The 21,553-nt window shown below is 37.4% G+C and overlaps 1 protein-coding gene across 1 annotated transcript in view; it reads left to right on the forward strand.

Moving 5' to 3' along the window:
- Nucleotides 1-21,553, forward strand: part of LOC115414978 (exostosin-1a) — a 533,740-nt gene that overhangs the window by 134,622 nt on the left and 377,565 nt on the right. The window lies entirely within an intron of this gene.

Raw genomic sequence — 21,553 nt, forward strand, 5'->3', positions numbered from 1 at the left:
TACCAATTGTGCTACAAATGAAAAAACACCTCTTGCCAGCACAAAAACTTTTAATTGAAAAATGAGAGTTTGGATGAAATTGTCAATTTTCCATCAGGTAAATTTTTTGCTCAAGTTACGTTCGTGCAATGGAAAAGCTACTAGTGATACAGTCTGTAGATACAATACATAGGGTTGATTTGTAGGTGGTTTTGTTAGAACTAAGTGTGTTCTGGTACCAGACTGACCCCTGCTGGTGAGAGTTTGGAATATCAATACTACATAGAAGGCACAGCAAGATAAATTTATTTGTACAGCACAATTCATATACAGGGCAAATCACAGTGCTTTACAAAAATGGAAAAGAAACAAGTTTAAAACACACAATTAAACAATAATCAATAAAACATAAATAATAATCAGTTAAAATAAAGTAAAAGAGAAGAGAAGAGTGCAGATAGAATGCTTTCAGAACCCCTTCACTAAATTCTTTTGGTCTTCTGTGTTCTAGTGTTGAGTATTTTTCTTCTCTAATGGTTTGTTTTTCTGCCTGGGGTCATTATTAAATGTGGATTCTCTTACTTGACTGAACTGACCGTGTCTTTATTTGTATGTGTTCGTCTCTGACCCGTTCTCCTCAGTAACTCAGAGAAGCTACTCTTTCCGTACTTGACTTTGCTGAATATTATGCATATTTAATAAGGCACGCTCTCCTGCTAAACTGACCCATTAGGATGAGTTTGGGTTACAACTCATTCCAGCCCTGGTGTTTCTTGTGCAGTGTGTTAAAGCCCCCCACCCACCCCCCCAGCTCCCTGTCTCGTCCTTTTGCTTATCTGCCTATAATCAATCTTTTCTGGCCTCAGTGTCATTTGTCTAATGTTCTTCATGGCGCTTTTACCGTAAAGGCCTTGTGTAAATCACACTGCAACACTGAAAATCCAACCCACTCTGCACACATTCAGACACTCCAGACATGCATTCACTGTTTTCATTCTATCTGCTGTTTAATTCTCACTCATTTCTCCCTTGCGACTTCCTTTTATTTCAGTCTCTTACGCTTTACTGCGACAATAAGCCAATTCCCTCTGTGTTTAATCAATAAAATTCATCTTACTGTGTTCTTAGTCGATGGGCTTACCCTATTTTTGCATTAATTATTCTTTTTCCAATCACATTGTTACATTTGAGGTCTGGATGACCTCATTATATCTGTGAAATATGTCCAAAAATGGTTGTAAATGCAGATACTGAATGGCACTTTACACAACTAACTCATCCAACAGTGATAAAATTAAATTAAGCAGAAGTGACTATGTTTTCAGATTGATTTCAGAGCTACAGGAACAGTTTGTTTGCTAGTATATGTTACACATATATAGACATATATTTATAGATCTTACTGGAAGACACGATAGCAATTTTGCTTTGACATCAAACAAGTTTATTTCCTGAGCCTATTGTTTTTTCTCCAGACTGTAATTACTGTATTTTTTATACTATGTATCTTTGTGTCAATACTTTAACTTTAGTTCTTCTGTTTGTTTGTTTTTTCTATTCTTGTCTTGAAAAAGTTTGTTTTTCTTGTACACCTAAGCCCTGTGTGCATGGGATCAGTTTAACCCATAAAGACCCAGTGCTACTTTTGTGGCAGCTCCCAAATGATTTATCACCATTTATTGTAATATTAACTTATTTATTTATTTATTTTTCAGTTAGTGCGAGATTTTGCTGAAAAAGTCACTTTTTCTCCAGTTCTCTGTATTTGATATAATAACCCTAAACTTTAATCTGAGCTTTTATGAACATCTACATGTTGTGTCCAAACATTCAAAAATTAAAAAAAAAAAAAAAATGCACAAAGAAATGTTTTTGTTACAATGTCTGGCTCAAAGAAGGGTGTGATCATTATTTGGATTGTCAGGTTGTTATATTGTATGGTGTGTGTGTGTGTATATACATGGGGGTGCAGACCAAGGTTATAATCATTTACAAAAACTAACGAAATGACAAAAACTAGAATTGAAAAAACATTTTCGTTAACTGAAATAAATAAAAACTATAATTAAAAGAAAAAACAATAACTAACTGAAACTGTATTGTGTGTTTACAAAACTAACTAAAACGTATAAAAATTATGGATAAAATACAATTCGTTTCCATCTTTGTCAATGTTGGATTGATACAAAAGTGATTTATTTCACTCTAGAAATTTTAGCTCGCGGCACCATACGGAACTTCACGGTCGGTCACTTGTTGTCACTTGTTGTTTAGAGTCATCTTCTGGTCCCCACTCTACCTAGAAACATGGAGACTAAAATTGGGATAAAGCAGCAGAGTCCTGTCTGGGATTTATTTGAATACGACAGAGAATAAGATAAAAGATATGATAAAACTAAAGCTAATACTAAAACTAAGCATTTATAAAAAAAAAAAGAAAAAAAAGAAAACTAATAAAAACTAGCAAACCTGCTCTAAAAACAAATTAAAACTAACTGAATTAGAGGGGAAAAAAAGTCAAAACTAAATAAAACTAAACAATAATGAAAAATCCAAAACTATTAGAACCTTGGTGCGGACATGGGTTGGTGTACAGATGTAGATATAAACTGGTGTGTATGTATATGTATATGTGACTGTATGTGTATGGGTGTACAGGTTTGTAGGGATGTATTTATGGATAATAAATAATAAGAGGACTGGAATCAGGGGTAGGACTGGATAAGCACTGGCTTCTTCCTATTCCCTTTCAGGCACAACCGTTGTTCTTTTTTCTATTATTCTATTTTTTATTTTTGTTTTGTTTTATTTTCTTCCCTGTTTTGTATTATGTTTGTGTCTGAAATAAACTAAACTAAAACTTAACTACGTGATCAGTGAATTAAAATATAGAAAAATGCTTGATGTTCACTGAAAAAAAAAAAGAAAATACAGAGGATTATGTCATATAAATTTTTGATAAATCACTTAAGAAAAGATAAATATAGAGGAAAAAAATATTTTGGAACTGCCGCAGAAGTAACACTTGGTTAATTTGAACAAAAAATTATTCAAGGAAAAGCAAAAAGTATTGTTACAATATTGATGTTTCTTTCAATAAAAGTTATAATTGCACCACTATTACAATGTTATGTTTGAGGGGGGCCTGGAGATTTTTTGTCCTCCAAAGGGGGGCCCGAGAGAAAAAGACTGAAAACCAGTACGATACTTGAAGTTTCCTGAATGAAATGAAGTGTCCCTTGTTGAAAATAGTTTAGCCTCCAAGGACAATTTTGGATTCAATGTGAACAATCTTTACAAAGTTTCAGTCTTCAGTAGCTTTTCTATTGACAGTTATCATTGTTGGAATCTAAAAGTGTTTTCAAAGATAAAGCATGTACAGAAATCATATTGTAGTCAGATTTTTTTGTGCATTATAGACATATTTTGTTCATTATTCTGCCTTAGGTTTATTGTTGAATGGACTGTGGCTGTTTCCACAAAAACCTGAGTCCTGTCTATTTCAGAATACAACATCAACGCTCAAATAATTTCTTCTTTTGCAGTGTGTGATCAGTCAGGGCAACGTCATCCAGGATGATCGATACTGATCAATAATGCAGTTCAAAGCTGGTGCAGGACGTTCCTGAAGCTCTAAAAGTATTGAACCAAGACCCGGAGCTATTTTTATGAGGTCAAATGTTTTAATGGTGCAGAGCTGCTCTCGTGGATCTGATGTACTTCAGATATAAAGATGTCAAAAAAACAGAAAACTATGATATGCACTGTAATACAATAAAGTACTGTTTCTGCTGGAGCCACAGAGGACAGAACGCTATAACAAAATGTACAATTCCTGTTATATCACAGCTCATTTTTGGTTTTAGTCTGCTAAAGTTTGCTAATGTGGGCTGAATGCACACACATACACACACACACACACACACACACACACACACACACACACACACACACACCATGTCAGGGTAAGTGTCTGACATCATTAAACATAACGTTAAAGAGTGTCCCAATTAGCTCTGGGCTGTAGGGGAACCACAGTGTTACAATGTGGTGACTCCCCTCTCATTAACCTTTAGATAAGGGCCAGGCTCACATATCCACACATATACACACTGAGAAAAATAGTATAACCACAGGCAACTATGCAGATAGACAGGTACACACATTAACAAACACATTAATCCATGAACGACACCGAGGGCCTGAGTCCTCATTACAGCAAATCATTTGGAATTAATGACTGTCTGGGCTTCACGTAGAAGAGACTCTCATTTTAAGGAGCTGCGTGCATCATTCTCATCAATTACACTCACTTGTAAATCCAAAGGTATTGCTGCTAATTTGATGATTATCATGTACAAGTGAGAAGAGATTCAAGGCCTCGTTCACCTCCTCAGACCTGAACGCCATTTGATGTGTTCCGTTATTTATGCCGCCATTCTTTTTCCGCTCCTATCAACTCGTACCTGAATATCGCCGACTCTCAGAACGTGTATTCCTTCACAGCCTCCGTCTGAAGAGTGTTTTACAGCTGTTCGGGAAATAAATCTGGAGGATAAACAGGTAAAAAGGCCAAGAACAGCGAACAGTACATTCGGCAGGAAAATCAATCAAAAACAGAACGGGATTCATTGTGATTTATCATTTCGGTCCTCCTCTAACTGCAGATTATCCCTTCGCTCCTCTGCGGAGTATGACAGGAACTGGAAAAAGGTCAAGCGGGTTTGATTTTCACAGACGGACAGAGATTTGTATCATAGGAGCTCGGGATGTCTATAAATAGGCTCGTTGACAAGAGCCAAACTGAGATCCATGGGAATCCACTAAGCCAAACTCCTGGCAACCTGTCTGTTCAATATCCCTGACCTTCTGCCAGTTCACCACAGAGGAGATATGAAAACTGCCACATGATAGTTATCACCCACACCTCACGCTGTGCAGTGGTACAGGATTCCTCTTCTCTCTGGTAAACAGCTTTTATCTTCCCCTCTGACCCCTATTACCTCAACTATGATGGAACTTTTTCTTCCATGTCTGCAGCAGGCATTATTGATCACTTACTTGACAGTAAATCTGAAGTTAGAGCACAAAAGTTTTTTGGTGTTGCTGGGCAAAATTCCATAATTACTGAAAATATCACACATATCACAAATGTCACATAATTCTTGCAAGAAAGAGAAAAAAAGCTGTGAATCATACAACAATGACTTTGACTTACAATGTATTTTTATAGGTCACATATTGTATAGAAAGTGCAAAACAAGTTCCAGTCACATGAGGAAGACAAAGGTTATTTTACCTAAATGGACATTAGACAGGCCTTAGTTCAATTCTAGGAACACACATGAATGAACACTGTCTAATTAAAGTCATAAAGATATCATATGATTTATAAAAGTTCTACACATACATTAAGACATGTTTATGTAGATTATGAGCATGACATACAGTTGCGGAAAAAATTATTAGACCATCAAAAGTCATCAAAAACAATGGTTATGCAATCCAGTACTAACTCCAGTGTGTATCATGTGACTAAAACAGACAGAAAAGAAAACATGGAATGCCTAAAAGCACTGTTTTTGGCAGTACAGTGCCATAGATATTGATGTAAGAACTGAAGTGATTTTAATTATTATCAAGAAAACCATGGAAAATGACTAGATATCAGCTCTTAAATTAAACTGCTATGACCTATTTTTGATGTTATCATTATATTTGTCCAAACAAATGTACCTTTAGTTGTACCAGGCATTAAAATGAATTAAAATAAAAAAATAAAAAAATAAATAAAAATAAAAATTCTAGTGGCAGGAATTCTGCATGCAGCAATCGAAACAAAAATTCATAATTTATTTCATTTACATCATAGTTTATTTTGTTTGAGCTATGTTCCATTTTGCAGGCCCGGTTTCCTTTCATAAAACGTGCTGTTTGGTTGATTTATGTGTCATTCAAGTTAATTTTCAAAGAGCTTGCATTCTATTGGCTGATTTGCGACATTCTGAAATGGTATTGATGGAAGGAAATTAGATCCCGTCTTTTACCTAGCAAGTGCGGTTGGCTTGAGTGAAGAGCACAAGTAGCTAAAATGAAGTGGAAAAAAGAAAAAAAAAGTTAATACAACTCCCATTCGAAGTCTGTTGTATTAGGGAGACACAGTAATGGCTGCCAATTCGACCAGTGAACAGCGACAAGTGACATGTCTGAGTTCAACTCCGACCGTGGTGAGTTTTTTCTGCTAACGTTATGCTATTAGCTGTTAGCACTAGCCGTTTGCTAGCTAGTCCGCCTTATGTCCTGCCGCCAAAATGTGTGCGTTTTCCGTTGGTTCTGTTAAACTGCTGGAAGCATTAATTGTACCATGTTGCATTAATGACTGTATTTCTTTACTTTGAGGTGTGTGTATTTTATTGTTTTTATGGGGGAATTAAGCTCACAAGGTGGGCTATAGTTTCATGGTTTTGCATTAGAGTGCTTCCATGGTCTCTGAAACATTATTGTTTGTAATAGTACAATATTAATTTTTGTGTGCTTATGTATTGAAAAAACAAAACAAAAACAAAACTACGTATGAAGAATTGTTTTAAAAGATACAAATATATTTTACCTCATGATTTCAACAAATTACTTGATTTCTTGATTAAAATATATTGTTTAACATATTAACTGTAATTAATAGCTGTAAAATAGATAAGATATGACATTATTAATCATATTTTTGGGAAGTTGCATTATTCATAGCAGCAAAATATGGGAAACAAAGTGCAGATGATGGGCAGAACACGTAAGAGTGAATCAGGAAAATATAAAACAGTATCAGCTGTTAAATTATTTGTTCTGTACATACACATTATTTATATATTTGTAGTATAGTTGCACATGATGTTGATTTTAAAGCCATAAAACTGATGCAAATGGCTTTTAAAAGTGTCTTTTACTGGAGGTTTTAGGTGTGTCCAGACAGGTAGGTGGTTAGGGGTTTTAGCTGTTTTACCTGCAGAGGAATGAACAGACTTGGATGTTGAAACATGAAATTATGTCACAGCTTAACAACTGCATGATTATAGTGGAAATGCAGCTGAACTTGAGCCTAGTCAAGTTAGGTTAATATGTGCTTAGCTACTATGAATAATTGTACTGCTGCATGACTAGTTATTATTTTTCAGTCAGTATAACTTTTGAGAAATCCAGTATTTTCTTGGGTGGCGTGGTGGTGTAGTAGTGAGCACTGGCCCTTCACAAGGAGAAGGTCCTGGGTTCAGTTCTGTGATCGGTTTGCAGTTCCCTGTCTCTGTGTGGGATCTCTGCAGGTACTCAGACTTCCTTGCATCATCCAATGACATACACCTTAATAGGCGAAGGGGTCAATTTGGATCACCTGTGGTTATAAATGGCTGTTTGTTTGAATATGTCAGCCCTGTATTCTTCTTAAGGTCTAAGCAGTTTGGAAAAAGAATGAATGAAGTACATTCTTTGATGAGTAATGCTGGCTAAAAGAACTTTAAATGCACATAATTAAATGAATATCATGTCAGATTTGCTTGTAAAATGTACCTTCCAGTGCTTTACTGTAGTATTATAAGTCAGGTACACTGAGCAGAAACCATCATTTGCTGAAAACTTGATTTATTTATTTATTTATTTTTTAATTAGTGATACAGTTAACAAGACATAATGGACGGAAAAAACAACAAATAAACAAAAGAAAAACAAGCAAATAAATAAATAAACAAACAACAACAAAATAATGACAACAACAACAACATCATTTTACAATGAAAAAGATAAACATAAAGAGCATCTAAACAATATAGATTGATAAGGGGCGATGAAGAAAAGGGAAAGGGGGTAGAGTGAATGAAAGTGAGAAAGGGAGGGGGGAAGTGAGAGGGAAAATAATACCTATTATAATAATGATAATAACTACAACTCAACAATATATAATAGGCTAATAATACTAATAGTCTAATTTGCTCATATTGTTGTGACGGCTGTAGTGGTGGAGGCAGCCACAGTAACAGCAAAAATGGGTTAAATAATTAAGTATTTATAATAATTTACATCAGTTCCTATCAATTTAAGTTTATATTAATTATTTAAATCAATATGGCTATGGGCTATGCTATATTCTTTGTTGAGTAATGTTGACTGACAGAACTTTAAGTGCACATAATTAAATGAATATCATGTTAGAATTGCTTGTAAAATGTGCCCTCCAGCACTTTAGTATAAATGACTTGTATCTCAGTAGTGTTATAAGTCAGGTACACTGAGCAGAAACCATCATGTGCTGAAAAGATGATTTGATTTGCCACTTCCTGTCAGCCCAGCACACAACGAGGGCTCTTCATGATACAGTTGTGTGTCTGAGTGTGTGTTTGCCCTTCTTTGAAATGACAGTCGGACAGATCAATCTCGTGTTAAATCTCCTCCCTTGTCTTCTCTGCTCTGAGCTCATCCCGCCAAACACTATTGTACGACAGACAATGAGACCCCTTTTCATCTCTTCTCCCCTCTCTTGCATTCTTTTAAAATGCTATTGTATGATGCACAATAAGATTCGTTCGCTTTCCTTCTGTCTCTCTCTCTGCCTCTTAATCATTATTGTATGGCAGACAATGCAGCAGCCGCCTCTGCTACACAGCGATGGGATGGCTGACTGTCAAGCTGTTCAGCAACACACACAACCTGACAATGACATTTCATTTAGGGACTGAGTGTGTGTTTGTCGTCTGGTTGCTACAGCTCTCTCTGACCCTGAGGTTTGAGCTTCTGTCCTCTGTCATTTACTCTGTACAACAAACACAGGTGTGTGTTTTGTGTGTACGTTCATTGCCTCCTACTGTTATTCGTTCCCATCTGCTCACCTGATTCTTACACTTACCTCACACACACACGCACACAAACATTTTCTCAGAGCTGGCGGAGGCTGCGACATCTCATTAAAGCAGAAAACAGGTTTTTCACACGTAATGAACACAGGAAAAGAGAAGCTGTGTGCTATTTTAGATCGGTGCTGGTGCTGTATGATAGAATCATGTCATATGGATTCAGAACATCATGGAGTGTTTTATTTTCATCAAGAGTTCCTAAACCAAGTGCACACTGGGTGGTGTCGTGTCACGTGGCAGTCTCTGCAAGAAAACTTACTATTCATGTCTGGCAAGTGCAAGAAAATCATACTCTGTGAATGTAAAATCAGGTAATAAATTGCGTGTTACACTTGCTCGACACATACGAAGTTTGCGTAATCAAAGAAAATGGCAAAGTTGTCTGACATCAACAGTAAAACAAGATATGTTAGTCGCAGGAAAATGATCCGTTTAATAGTTCTGTTGGTGCTGGACGGAAAAATAAGTGTCGTAGTGTAATTGCTGCATGCCGATGCAGATTTTACAGATATTTTTCTCTGCATTTGTTGTTCTTGTTCACATATAAAACAGTGCCTGTCTCGCGCGTCACTATTGGACCTTAAAGTGAAAGTGAAACTTAGAGACACTTTACTAATCCTACCTTGGGAAACTTTAATTTGAGGGAGCAGGATGTTTATTTACCCCCTCCCGCCCCAGGCCTGGGCACAGATTGGCCCGATCTAGTGATTAAATCCGATGTGATCTTCTAAAAAATGCCAGATGTGCAGCCGATACCGATCTTTAGATCAGACTGGGATGTCTCTGGTGTACTGTTCTAGAGTAATAAAGTGGACTTTAAAATACATTCAGTACCAGTTTAATGATAAATGATAAAAATGATAAAAATACACTGAGTGACCACTCTGGGCACTGAATCATACGTTGAGTTATTGAATCTACACAGTATTCTTTGTTAAAAACCTGTTAAACTCCTTTTCTGGCTGTATATTTTTCTGATATATATTCTACAGTGTAACACAACCCGTGTTTGTCTTCTGTAAACTCTGGGACAATGTCACAAATGTACTTTTAAATCAGTCACCGGACCGTTGGTTAGCGAAATTGTCTCTGGTGTGTATTTTTATGGACAGATCTGGTCCCAGAGAACTAAAGGCTGTGAGAAAAGCAGTAAATATAGAAATGTGAATTTTGCACTGTTTCATGCCATGCTGTGCAAAAAGAGAGTGGGGAGTGTGTGCATGTTGTGTGTGTCTTTGTGTGTCTGTGTGTGAGTGCACGAGGGATGAAAAGACAGAGGGAGAGAGGGTCCAGATGAAGGGATTATATCTCAGCACACTGTCCAAACAATTGTTCCCATCGCTCTGCCTCTAACAATCGCATTTGGCCTGAGAGTCAACTGCTCAGGGAGGTGTGTCTGTGTGTGTGTGTGTGTGAGTGAGAGTTATTGTGATTGTCTGTGTTACACATTGACACACATTAAGAGGGTTCCTTGAGAAAACAAAGAATAGAGAGGTTTGTGAAAAGACGATCAATCAGTGCCCCTGAGTGTGCTGCAGATTCGGGTTTATGTAATTGTCAGGAGTTATTTTTAAAGTACATAAACATTTTGGCCTTTTTGTGACTGATTTAGAGGGACAGAGCACTAAAACATGTTTGAGTTGTAAACTGAATTGTTTGATTTAATTGAGATGAAACACATCAATAGTAATGATAAGGCCTGTAAAGAACCTGCAGATTTACAGGGTGTTTCCTTGGTCTTTAGAATGTTGAGGTGTAGTTTGTGGAAGACATTTATCCCATCTGGACTAATTCAGATATTTGTGTCATAGAAACGTTAGCTTACCTTGTCGTTGCTGATCTCAGAGATCATGCTAACTAGCTTCTGTAAAGGAGGGTTATGGTTAGTAATGAGGATATGTCCATGTGGCAGGTGTACTGTCTTCTGCCGTTTTCACCCATTGGCTGAACACCAACAGGAAATAAAACTTTCCTGCCGCATTTTTGATTCCTTAAAGTCACATGGTCTTGCTGTTTTTTGTTTTCTTTTTGACCAGTTAAATTATGGGTGAAAAGTGTGTTGTAACGCAAGCGCTGTTGAACATGTACTGAGTAACATATTACTGAAAATTGATAAGTAATGCCTTATACTTCTGTGTTACAGTAAAAAGTAATCGGTTACTGTAATGCATTACTTTTGTAACGCATTACTCAACACTGCATGTCACATAGCAGAAGTCATGTGTTTCAGCAGCACTTTGTATCCATGTTTGTTTGGCTGTGTGAATCTGGCAGGATGTGAGTGAAGTGGAATAGCAGAAAAAATGATGCATGATTTTATCTGAGATGACTGTCGGCTACATCGGAGTCCAGCGCACAACAGTTTTCACTGTGTGTTAGTGTCAAAGAGAAAAAGAAGTGGAGAACAGAGTGGAGGGAGTTGAGCCATGAGAATGAAAACGAGAAAGAGACTGGACTGTGTGGAGACAGAGCAGCGGTTAAGACTTTAAACTACGGCGAGTGTCATGAAAGATGTTGTATTTACTCTGTGATGCTTTAACTGGTTTGGGGTGTGAACTGTTGTTAACCGAACTGAACTCCAACTTAACGTCTCTTCACATTCTTTTGTTTGGGCTGCAGAAATATGACTGAGAGCAAAATCAGCCATAAAGAAGACAGAAAAATAAAAGGGAAACTCTGACTCCAGTCCAACTGGATTTTATGGCAATTTCTGTTTGTATGGTGTGTAGCCTGTGTGTTTTCATCCTTGTGCTTAAGGAGGTTTTAGAGACATGAAAGAGCATACAGTAGTGCTTTTTTAGAGGATGAACCCAGATCTGCAGTTGAAAATAAGCAAGATTCAAGGCCCTTGGTGAGGAACTCATTAGGTAATAAAAGGGTGGTGGGTTTTTAGAGGCCAATTTAGTACCAATAGTTTAGAGCAAGAAAGAGCTATTTGCCACTTAATCAGCTGATATTACTCTAGCCTGGCCAGCCATCTGGTTTTCTCAGTGTATTCAATAATGAGAAAACAGTTTGGAATTAGGCCAGTCACTGTGAAATATGTGCAATCTATTATATACTGGACCAATCACAAGTCTGGGGGTGGGAACTTTGCAATGTGTCTCCTTTTTTTCATGAGTCAATGTCATTTCCAGTCCGCAAATCTATTTACATCTGTTGTCGGCTGTTTACTTGATTCAAAAATAAGGATTGAATTACAGATTACACCCTGTATTCTTAAATTTCTCTGACAAAACGTCACGTCCGTCTTATCTGTGATTGGTTTACTCGGCATCTGTTAATCCCACCTTCATATTTGGATTCAAGCGCCACGATTCCAGAAAGATTTCTCATTCAGAAAGATGGATGGCTGGCCAGGCTAATATTACCTCACCTTACCCCCTGAAAAATAAGCAAACAGGGCCTCATCTATGTCCAACATGTACAAGGTTAATTTTTATTAGGAATGACATGACTTAAATTGATCACAAAATTAATTTGCTCAAACTCAAAGCAGTTAATCAGTAACTACGGGAATCAAACCTACTGAAAAAATCTATGTGGAAACAAGTTTTATCTTTTAAGCCACTTCCTATTTCCTGTCGATGTCAGTATTTGTTGTTGAAGAGCCTGGTATTATTCACATGGGTATTGGCTCCAACTTCAGCTGATACAAATAGTTGGAAAATGTCCTATCTTTTATTATCAGTTTGTCTATTAGATAATTAGTAGAAATGGATCTTTTTATTCATTCATTCATTTTCTAAAACCGCTTAATCCGTGGAAGGGTCGCTGGGGTGCTGGAGTCTGTTCCAGCTACTACTGGGTGGATGCAGGTGCATCCTGGACACGTCGCCAGTTCATCACAGGGTTGACGTATACAGACGAACAGCCATTTACTCCGATGGGTGATTTAGATTGACCAATTAACCCATTAAAGTGCATGTATTTGGATGGTGGGAGGAAACTGGAGTATCATCATGCCGCCCTGCAGAAAAGTGAAAGTTGTGTATCCAACAGTGGTGGCTGCCCCATAAGAGGTGCAACGGTTACACCCGACCTAAAAGAAGTTTTTAAAACATAATTTAAGCAAAAATGTCTTCTAAGTATAAAAATATACAAGTAACTGTGATATAATACTCATTCTGTGTCCTGTAGTTCATGCTAACATTTGTTAAGGCTGTTTTTAAGTGTATGTACTTAGCATTTAGCATTTAAGTTCTTGGTGAATATGCTCAGTTTTAGTGCCTTCAGGCAGACACAGTTCTGGTTTTGGAGTCATGGAGTCTTGGTGGTTTCTGGTGAACCAGCCAGTGTTCATACCAGTTTAAGCAGAACCAAAGTTAGAGGACATTAGTCCATGTTACTCGGGTGGAAGTAATCAGTAAACCTCGACTTCCCGCTTGTCTTCATAATCTAGAACAGTGGTTCTCAGCTGGTCTGGCTGCAGGACCCACTATCATCCCTCAATGACAAGTCTTGACCCAAATTAATAAAAGTTAAACTTCTTAAATTCATTTCATGAAAATATGGTGTGTTTTGAACCTGACATAATACAGAATATCATAGTATGAAAACACAGAAGACAAGTTTAATGATAATTCAAACTGATCAGCAGGTGGTGATGATAAAGAGGGAAACATTCCCTTTAACACAACATTAAGTACATTTAACTGAATCCAAGGCCTAAACTCAAATGTTCACTCAGTTAAAAATTAAAAGTGCATTCAGTCACTTTCTGTAGAATTAAACACACTGAGGTTTTTTTCTACAGTGTAGGTAAAACTTTATCTGATGTAGTCGTTGTCATACGTGAGTTTCACCATGATATGAATAGAAACTTTTTGGTCTTTAATGCTATGAAATGTCTGGTGTTAATTAGCATTACTGTGCATTACTGCCACCTACTGTTGGGGAGTGGGAATGGGTGACGCTCAGTTTCATAAAAAAATAAAGCATAGGATTAGATAACATTACTGTTTGCCCAGAAAAAGGCCTGTGACCCACTGAAACGGGTTTGTGACCCACCAGTTGACAATCACTGATGTAGAATATAACACACCCAATGATGATGTCATGATTTATGACAGGGGTATTCAAATCCAGTCCTCGAGGGCTGGTATCCTGCATTTTAAATATTTACCTCTTCCAGCACACCTGACGGTTGTTATCAGACTTCTGCAGAGGTTGATGATAGGCTTATCCATTGAATCAGGTGAGGTGGAAGAGAGATACATCTAAAACATGCAGGATACTGGCCCTCGAGGACCAGGATTGGACACCCCTGATCTAAAACATGCAAAATACTGGCCCTCGAGGACTGGATTGGTTTGTGAGGAAGAACCACCTTTTGTTTTTTTCCCAGCTGAGGACCAACTTTTCAGGTTTGGATTTTAGAACCAGCCAGCACATTGTTCTTCCGGTGTGAATGTGAACCAGCACGGAGCCCCGCTGGTGTGAAAGCCATATTCAGGTGCTGGAAAAGTGACTGTGTGCCCTGTAAACAATCAGTCATTTCTGTTTTCTTGTCCTCATGTCATTGGATGATCTTCAGAGTTGCGAAGTGGCCCAGAGTGAGATACAGACACTTTCAGGACTCCAGGAAGAACATAAAGCAGATGATTAAGGTGCTCCAGATGTCACAGGTAACAAAGTTTAGTCCTGTTCAGCTCGATACACTTGAGTTTAGTTGCCTCCACCTCTGGGTTTTACACAGGGAGTTTAGTTTAATGAAGTATGAAGCCAAACACCTCACCAGCTACATAAGTAATATAGGATCATGTGACAGCAGCCGACTGGTGGTGGAGTGGTTTCCACAAGCAGTGAAGTTTGATTTAGCCATTTTTCTTATTTTTTTAGTCACCACTGACTGAAAACCACTGCTGTTATTCACAAAAACACAATCTGTTTTCTTGTGATGCTTAAAAAAGGGGGATTTTTTTTCTCAGATAAACCCACTGTGTGAAACAATTGTTATTTGTCTCAGTCAAATAACCATGAAAAACAAAGTTCACATGTAATGAAATAGATGATTTGCCATTGAATGAAGCTGATTGAAGTCATTTGATATTTGCATTTTTCTCCTGTTTGAAGGGCACTGTTCCCTCCGTCTGAATATCTATGAAGTCTGTAATTTATTTATAGAATATGAACATATTACTTATAATTTGTATTTTCTAATGTGGTTTTTATGTTTTAATAATATTCTTTTAAACACACAGCACGCAGCATGCAGGGCGACATCTCTATTTCTTTTCCTTATTCACTCTACATTTACATACCATATTAAAATCCTACCAGGCCATTATGGCTACAGGTAATTGATGACAGAGTAAAGTTCATTAGCCGTGTTAGCTGATATTTAGGGGGATGTGGGCTGCAGGCTAAGAAATACATTTCATTTCATACCTCATTAACCTAATGGTAGCTGTATTCAGCCTTTTCCTTCTCCCCGGCCTTTGCTTCAACTGATTATTTAATTTCCTCCGTTTTTTTCTAAAGATAATCAGACCCACAGTGTGAAACACATCATCCACAGCAAGGTAAACCCAGGAAAAAAAGACTTTGGATGTCATTTCATTGTAACAAGGCAGTTGAGCTATGTCATAAATGTGTAAAAGTGACGGTGCTTTGAAAAAATGGTTGTAACAACACAAAGGCTTAAAATTCAGTAAAAAAAGAAGCATTGTTGACTTTGACTCACATGACCTTAAAGATTAGCTGTAATTTCTGATCCACAATAGCCTGTCATGAGCTGAAGATGCTGAAGAACTTATTTAAAGTTGGGGAGTGATACATTTGGCTTAATGACCCGATGAAGTTACCTCTGAACTTCTACTCATTATCAGCTACTGCAATCCTTACTCTAGGGATGGGTACCGAATTCTGTACTTTCAATGTTACCAACTGAATTCTGTCTTTACTACCAAGTATTGATTCACATAAAGTCAAATGGTACCACACTTTGGTACTTGACGCGTCCTCACTTTGCGTGTGTTGGGGCAACGTGGTATCATGAATTGCGCACTGATAACACGCCACTTTTACTTGATGTGTTATCTGTATGCATTATAAGCTTTCAGTGTGTATATTTACGCCACGTAAAATGGCACGCCCTTAGCGAGATTAGCGGTTAGGTTTAGAGTTAGCAATTAGCGTGATTAGCAGCTAGTGCATTGACATGCCATCAAATGGCGTTAAATAACACACAAAAGGATGAAGATGCATACGTATAGCATGCTAAATGCAATAAACTGTCGTCACATACAACGCAATTTCATGAGATCAGTCTGGTTGGGGAGAGAGTGGAGAAGTTTCTGCCTGATGCGAAAATGGTACTGGATGCAGGAGAGCATGAGTATGTCAGTGGCGGCTTGATGATAACAGCAAGCGTGATGGATAGAAAGCGTTTGAGGCTGTGGCTCCACTTTTACTTGTGGCATTTCCATGCAGCTGCAATAGGAAGAGGCCGTAAAGCTATTTCCACGTTTGTTGCTGCTGCAGCCATAATGTGGCTGCGTGGAAACACCGAAAAAAACAGAGAGATGGTTTCATTTAGGTGTCGGTTTGGTTTGTAAAGAAATGGATTGTTTTGTGTATTGTACACTTCGAAGTTGCTCACGGTGAGGGGAGTGATTCAGATGCGTAATCACAGAAAAACTAATGGATTTGTGATAATTAGGCTATCACTTAGAAGTTCAGAAGTTAATAAACATTTTAGATCAGTAGATGCTTTTGGTGTCCAGTGGAGGTTTGGATCTTTATGGGTTAATATCTTTATTTAGAGTTGTGTTGGAATCTTTATCCAGATTGATTTCAACCTGAAGCAGTATTGTCCATGTAAGTGCAACTCCTGTTGAAGTCGGTGTGATGCAATAAAAACATGCAGCTACCAGCGACACAAAATTGGTCCCAAAAACCATATATTCGGTGTACTTTCACACTTCTTAAACTGTTTTCTACAAGTGCAGTACCATCCAGGCCAGCTATCCCCATTTACATTCAACCTGTCTCTCCTCGACACTATCCTGGAGGTATACCTAACATTTCTCCAGTCATCATGAAACGGTGATCTAGAGAGGAGTTACTTATCTCTGTGAGCAGTGCTGCAGTCACAGGCATTAGGGAACATTAGCTGCTCGCCAAACTGAGGTGTGCGTCTGCATGTGAGAAACGCTGACTGCAAGTCTAGCAAAGGTGAGCTCCCCAGTTCACATTCAAATGTTAAATGATACACACACAAACAGTCACACACACACAGGTGAGGTCCCATACAAATGTTGCTAATAAGCAGCACCACTGGGCCAGATCCTATTTGTCAAACCCTTGGGCGCCGACCAGACAGGGAGTAACCTGCTGAGCTCACACTTCTGTAGTATGGACACACACACACACACACACACACTGCATACATACCCATGCAGACACACAACCTCCATAGCCATCTGCTTGTCAGCGGGGTGTAACAGTAGCTTAAACAGACTTAAAATTTACTGTAGCGTTCCTTTACTTACATTTATTCACATCTGGTACCATTTCTATACCTCTCTGCTTCTATTCCATTTACTTTCATTACATATTTCCCTTGTTTCCTTCTCTTTTTGTTGTTTCTGTTCTATTTATTTACTGGTCAGTGGATCCAGAATAGAATAAAGTGCAGCAGCAGAATGCAATAAAGGCGAATAATTCGATGGAAGTCAGTGTTTCAGAATACAGTCACGGGAAAAGTCATTAGACCATCCCTTCTTTTCTTCAATTTTTTTGGTCATTGTAATGTCTGGCACAACTAAAGGTACATTTGTTTGGACAAATATAAAGATAAAAACAAAAACAGCTCATAAGAGTTTAATTTCAGAGCTGATATCTATCCATTTTCCATGTTTTCTTGATAATAACCAAAAACACTTCAGTTCTTACATCAGTAGCTATGACATTGTACTGACAAAAACAGTGCTTTTAGGCATTCCATGTTTTCTTTTCTAGCTATTTTAGTCACATGATACACAAGGGAGTTCGTACTTGATTGCATAACCATTGCTTTTGATAATTTTTTCCGCGACTGTATGTTTGTGTAAAAAAGCTTTCATAAATGGGTGCTTCTACGTAACTGGTCCCTAAAAACAGGACAGAGGGGCTAAAAATTAAAACAAGATGTAGACGAATGTTATGAAGTAAGGATGGAAGCGAATCAGGTCTATTTTAAAAACAAAAATGTTTATTGAGATGAAAGAGAAACTACTTTTCAGATGAAGCACATTTTTATATTATTTTTATACAGAAAATCCGCATGTAATATGGTAAAATGCTACTATTTTTCGAAAATCTTTTATTCTCTCACAGGTACATTTTGGGAATCAAAGAATGAAAAACAACTTGTTTTTTGATTTGCACATGAATAATGAAATAACAAGTCATTTTTTTCGTTTTCTGACAGTGGATTCTGAATTGAATATGAAAAGAACGAACATGGATTCGACTGGTCTCTTTGAAGTGGGGAATCTACACATTAAAAAATAAACAGGCTTCTATGCATGTGATTTGCCCAGAATTCAGTCTCTCAGACAGAACTGCACAAAAGGAAAAGAACGAATGATACACGGATTCAGCTGCCTCTACATGAGAATGTTTACTGGATGCCAGTTAATGATGAACACATTTTTGTTTTTCTTTCCTTCATTTCTTGAAGTTACTCCTCAGCTGCCACATGCCTAATGTGAAAAAACTTTAAAAAGAAAACATCTATCTATCTATCTATCTATCTATCTATCTATCTATCTATCTATCTATCTATCTATCTATCTATCTATCTATCTATCTATCTATCTATCTATCTATCTATCTATCTGCAAACAGATACATGCAAATAATTTAGTTACAACGAATCTGAACAGCATTGAATTTAAATGAAGACTAGATAACAATGAATACTTGTAAATAATCCATTTATAAATAATGCAGATATGTAACGACGGAAAACCATAGGTACTAAATTTCTAACTGAAATGTAATAAAATTATGTCTAACAAATAATGTATTTACTGTATATCAATATATACTGTACGTTAAAGGTTTAAATAACGATAGAAGCATAAATATATATTTTTTACTTTTCAATGTCTAAGTCTAGTCTATGTCTGACTGTTGAATAAATGGAATGTTTTCTCTAAAGTGGAGTCAGGTTAAACGACCTTCTCTGAGTGAAGTTTATCATCATCAATAGGAAACCATTGTCTTTGGATTAAAAGAAGTAGATATTTAATTAGTAAAGTGCTAATTTTCTTCTTCGTACACGTGGTGTGTCTGATATTACTGCATACATGACAGGATCCATCATGCAGGTCATGCATGTAAACTTCCACAGAATCAGATATAATTGAGTCTCATGCACTGATTGATTCAACTCCAATTACTGTTTCCTGAAATATTCTGCTGAAGTCAATGAAAAGACCTGGATGTTATGAAAGCGGTGACACAAGCCTTCTGAACATATTGCATAAAAATAGATCCATGAATAGTTTGTTGGACATAATGAGAGAGAGGCTCAGGATTAAGAATTAATTGGAGGCTGTATTGATACTGATTATGTTGAAGACAGACTGGATCAGCTATAGCATTTTTTTGCTCTAAATGTGTTTGCAAAGTCACTTCACTCTTTTCTGGATGTGTCAGTTTGTCAGAAAAAGTCAGAGTGGATTTAAAGTCAAACTACAGCTGAGATATAGGGCTGAGACACACACCAGGCTGGCTTAAAACCTGATAAAATGTCAAAGCAGTTCAATCCTTCACCTGCACTTTCTCTCTGACATCCTAAAGGCATTCATAGAGGAATCCAATCTTTTTATGAGCAAGAAAGATGAGTTTCATCTATTGATAAAATCACCTTTCCAGTAGGCCTTTGTTTATGAATAATGTCTTTCTGCTGTGTTTGTGAATGCACCATCTTTAGTAGTGAATTCTACCCATGCAGAGCTGTTGGCGACTGAAGCATGCAGAAACATTTGTGATACCTTTTTGTTGCCGGTGTTACTTTTGGCTGCAGCTGCAGAGGCGAAGCAGGGTTTCTCCCTCCCACAGCGAGTCCATGCCGACTCTCAGAATAGTTTGCCAGATTAGTCTGGCTGCCTGCATATTTTACCGCAACTCGACAGGTTTTACCTCAGGGTCTATTCCTACATTAATATCATGTTTTCCAACTTAAACATGAAGCTTGTTTTGGCTCAGTATTTGGGATTTCTCCATGTTTGGTGCAGTATATCTGTAAAACATGGCATAAAGCGGCCATGTCTGAAATATTATTTTTCTTTAAAGGGGTCATATTTTGCTAAACCCACTTTTATTGCTCTATGGTACATTTATTTGTGTATTTGGAGACCCTAACGGTAGACCCTAACGGTAAAGTTTGAATTTGAACCCTCCAGGTGCTGCAATGCTATCTTTATATTAATTCCGGCAAACATTGAGTTGATTTCTACAACCCGTTTCGATTCCTTCTTAATTTGTTACGTTTTATAACTAGTTACGTCACAACATTTGCACATATAAGGTCAAGACTTCAGACAAACATTTCTCCAAGTACGCCATAATTGTTTATCAGTGGCAGCGGTTGTAGTAAAAACTGAAAATATGTCCAAACTTCAATCCGATTACACAAAATGTTCAGTTGTTGGTTGTATTAACAAACACAAGTGGCTGAACGGGACAGAAAGCATGGTCAACAAGCTGGAGGGGGTGGGGCTTGAAGTGGCTCATGTGCAGCTAAAGGGCCAGCGCTCAAAATGACCTTTCCGTTGTCATTACTCAGAAATAGGGTTGAAGGTGGACCTGTGGAGTTGAATTAATGAAGAATTCAGACCCAAGCATAGCATTTACATTTTATGTAGGCCACAGGGAAATGTTTTAAAATGCATAATTCCATTTAAAAAAGCAAATATCACTCTTTTAAAATAGAGAATTCAACAAAAAGTTCTGCTGTGTTTTGCTTTTGGGCTGTTTCAGACTCTTTGAATATGTTAGATGTTCCTTTAGATGGTGTTTCCACCCTAATCAGTAAATCGATGCAGCTATGCTTGCTGAATGAGCGTGCTCTGTTAGCATCTGAAATTACTAGGACATTGCAGTCTGTTCAGTCTGGCTTCTTGTCACTACATCTGGTCTCTGTGTGGACAATAGTGCCAACAGCTAAGATTAACTGAAAAGAAAAAGTAGTAGGACTAAGGGGAAAAAATAGCATCCATATGTTGAAGTAGATGTGATTTCAGTCAGACTATTGTGATGCTAACTTTAGATCAGCAGTGTCAAACTCTTTCATTCAGCCCAGTATGATCTCAAGTGGGTCAGACCTGTAAAATAATAACATAATAACCTGGAATTAATGTCAACTCTAAACTTTTCTTTATGTAATAGAGCAAAAAAAAGAGAAATTACATAATGAAAAATACATGTACCTGTTTTCTACCCATTTTTTTGAGCGGTTTACTCATTTGTTTCAGCTGCTTTTCTTTGTATTTGTATGTTTACACTACGTTCTGTATACGGATGAATGGATGGGATGGATGGATGAATGGATTGAGCTTCTCTCGTTGTTTCAGTGTGAACCAGCCTCTGCACCCTGCTTTCATATTGATCAAACATTTTCAGTGTGTGTCTGGGGTTTTGTTAAATCAACAAGGAAACTGAAGGTTTGGCTTTGTGACTGAACC

Source organism: Sphaeramia orbicularis, chromosome 24 (genome assembly GCF_902148855.1).
Source record: "Sphaeramia orbicularis chromosome 24, fSphaOr1.1, whole genome shotgun sequence".
NCBI lineage: Eukaryota > Metazoa > Chordata > Actinopteri > Kurtiformes > Apogonidae > Sphaeramia > Sphaeramia orbicularis.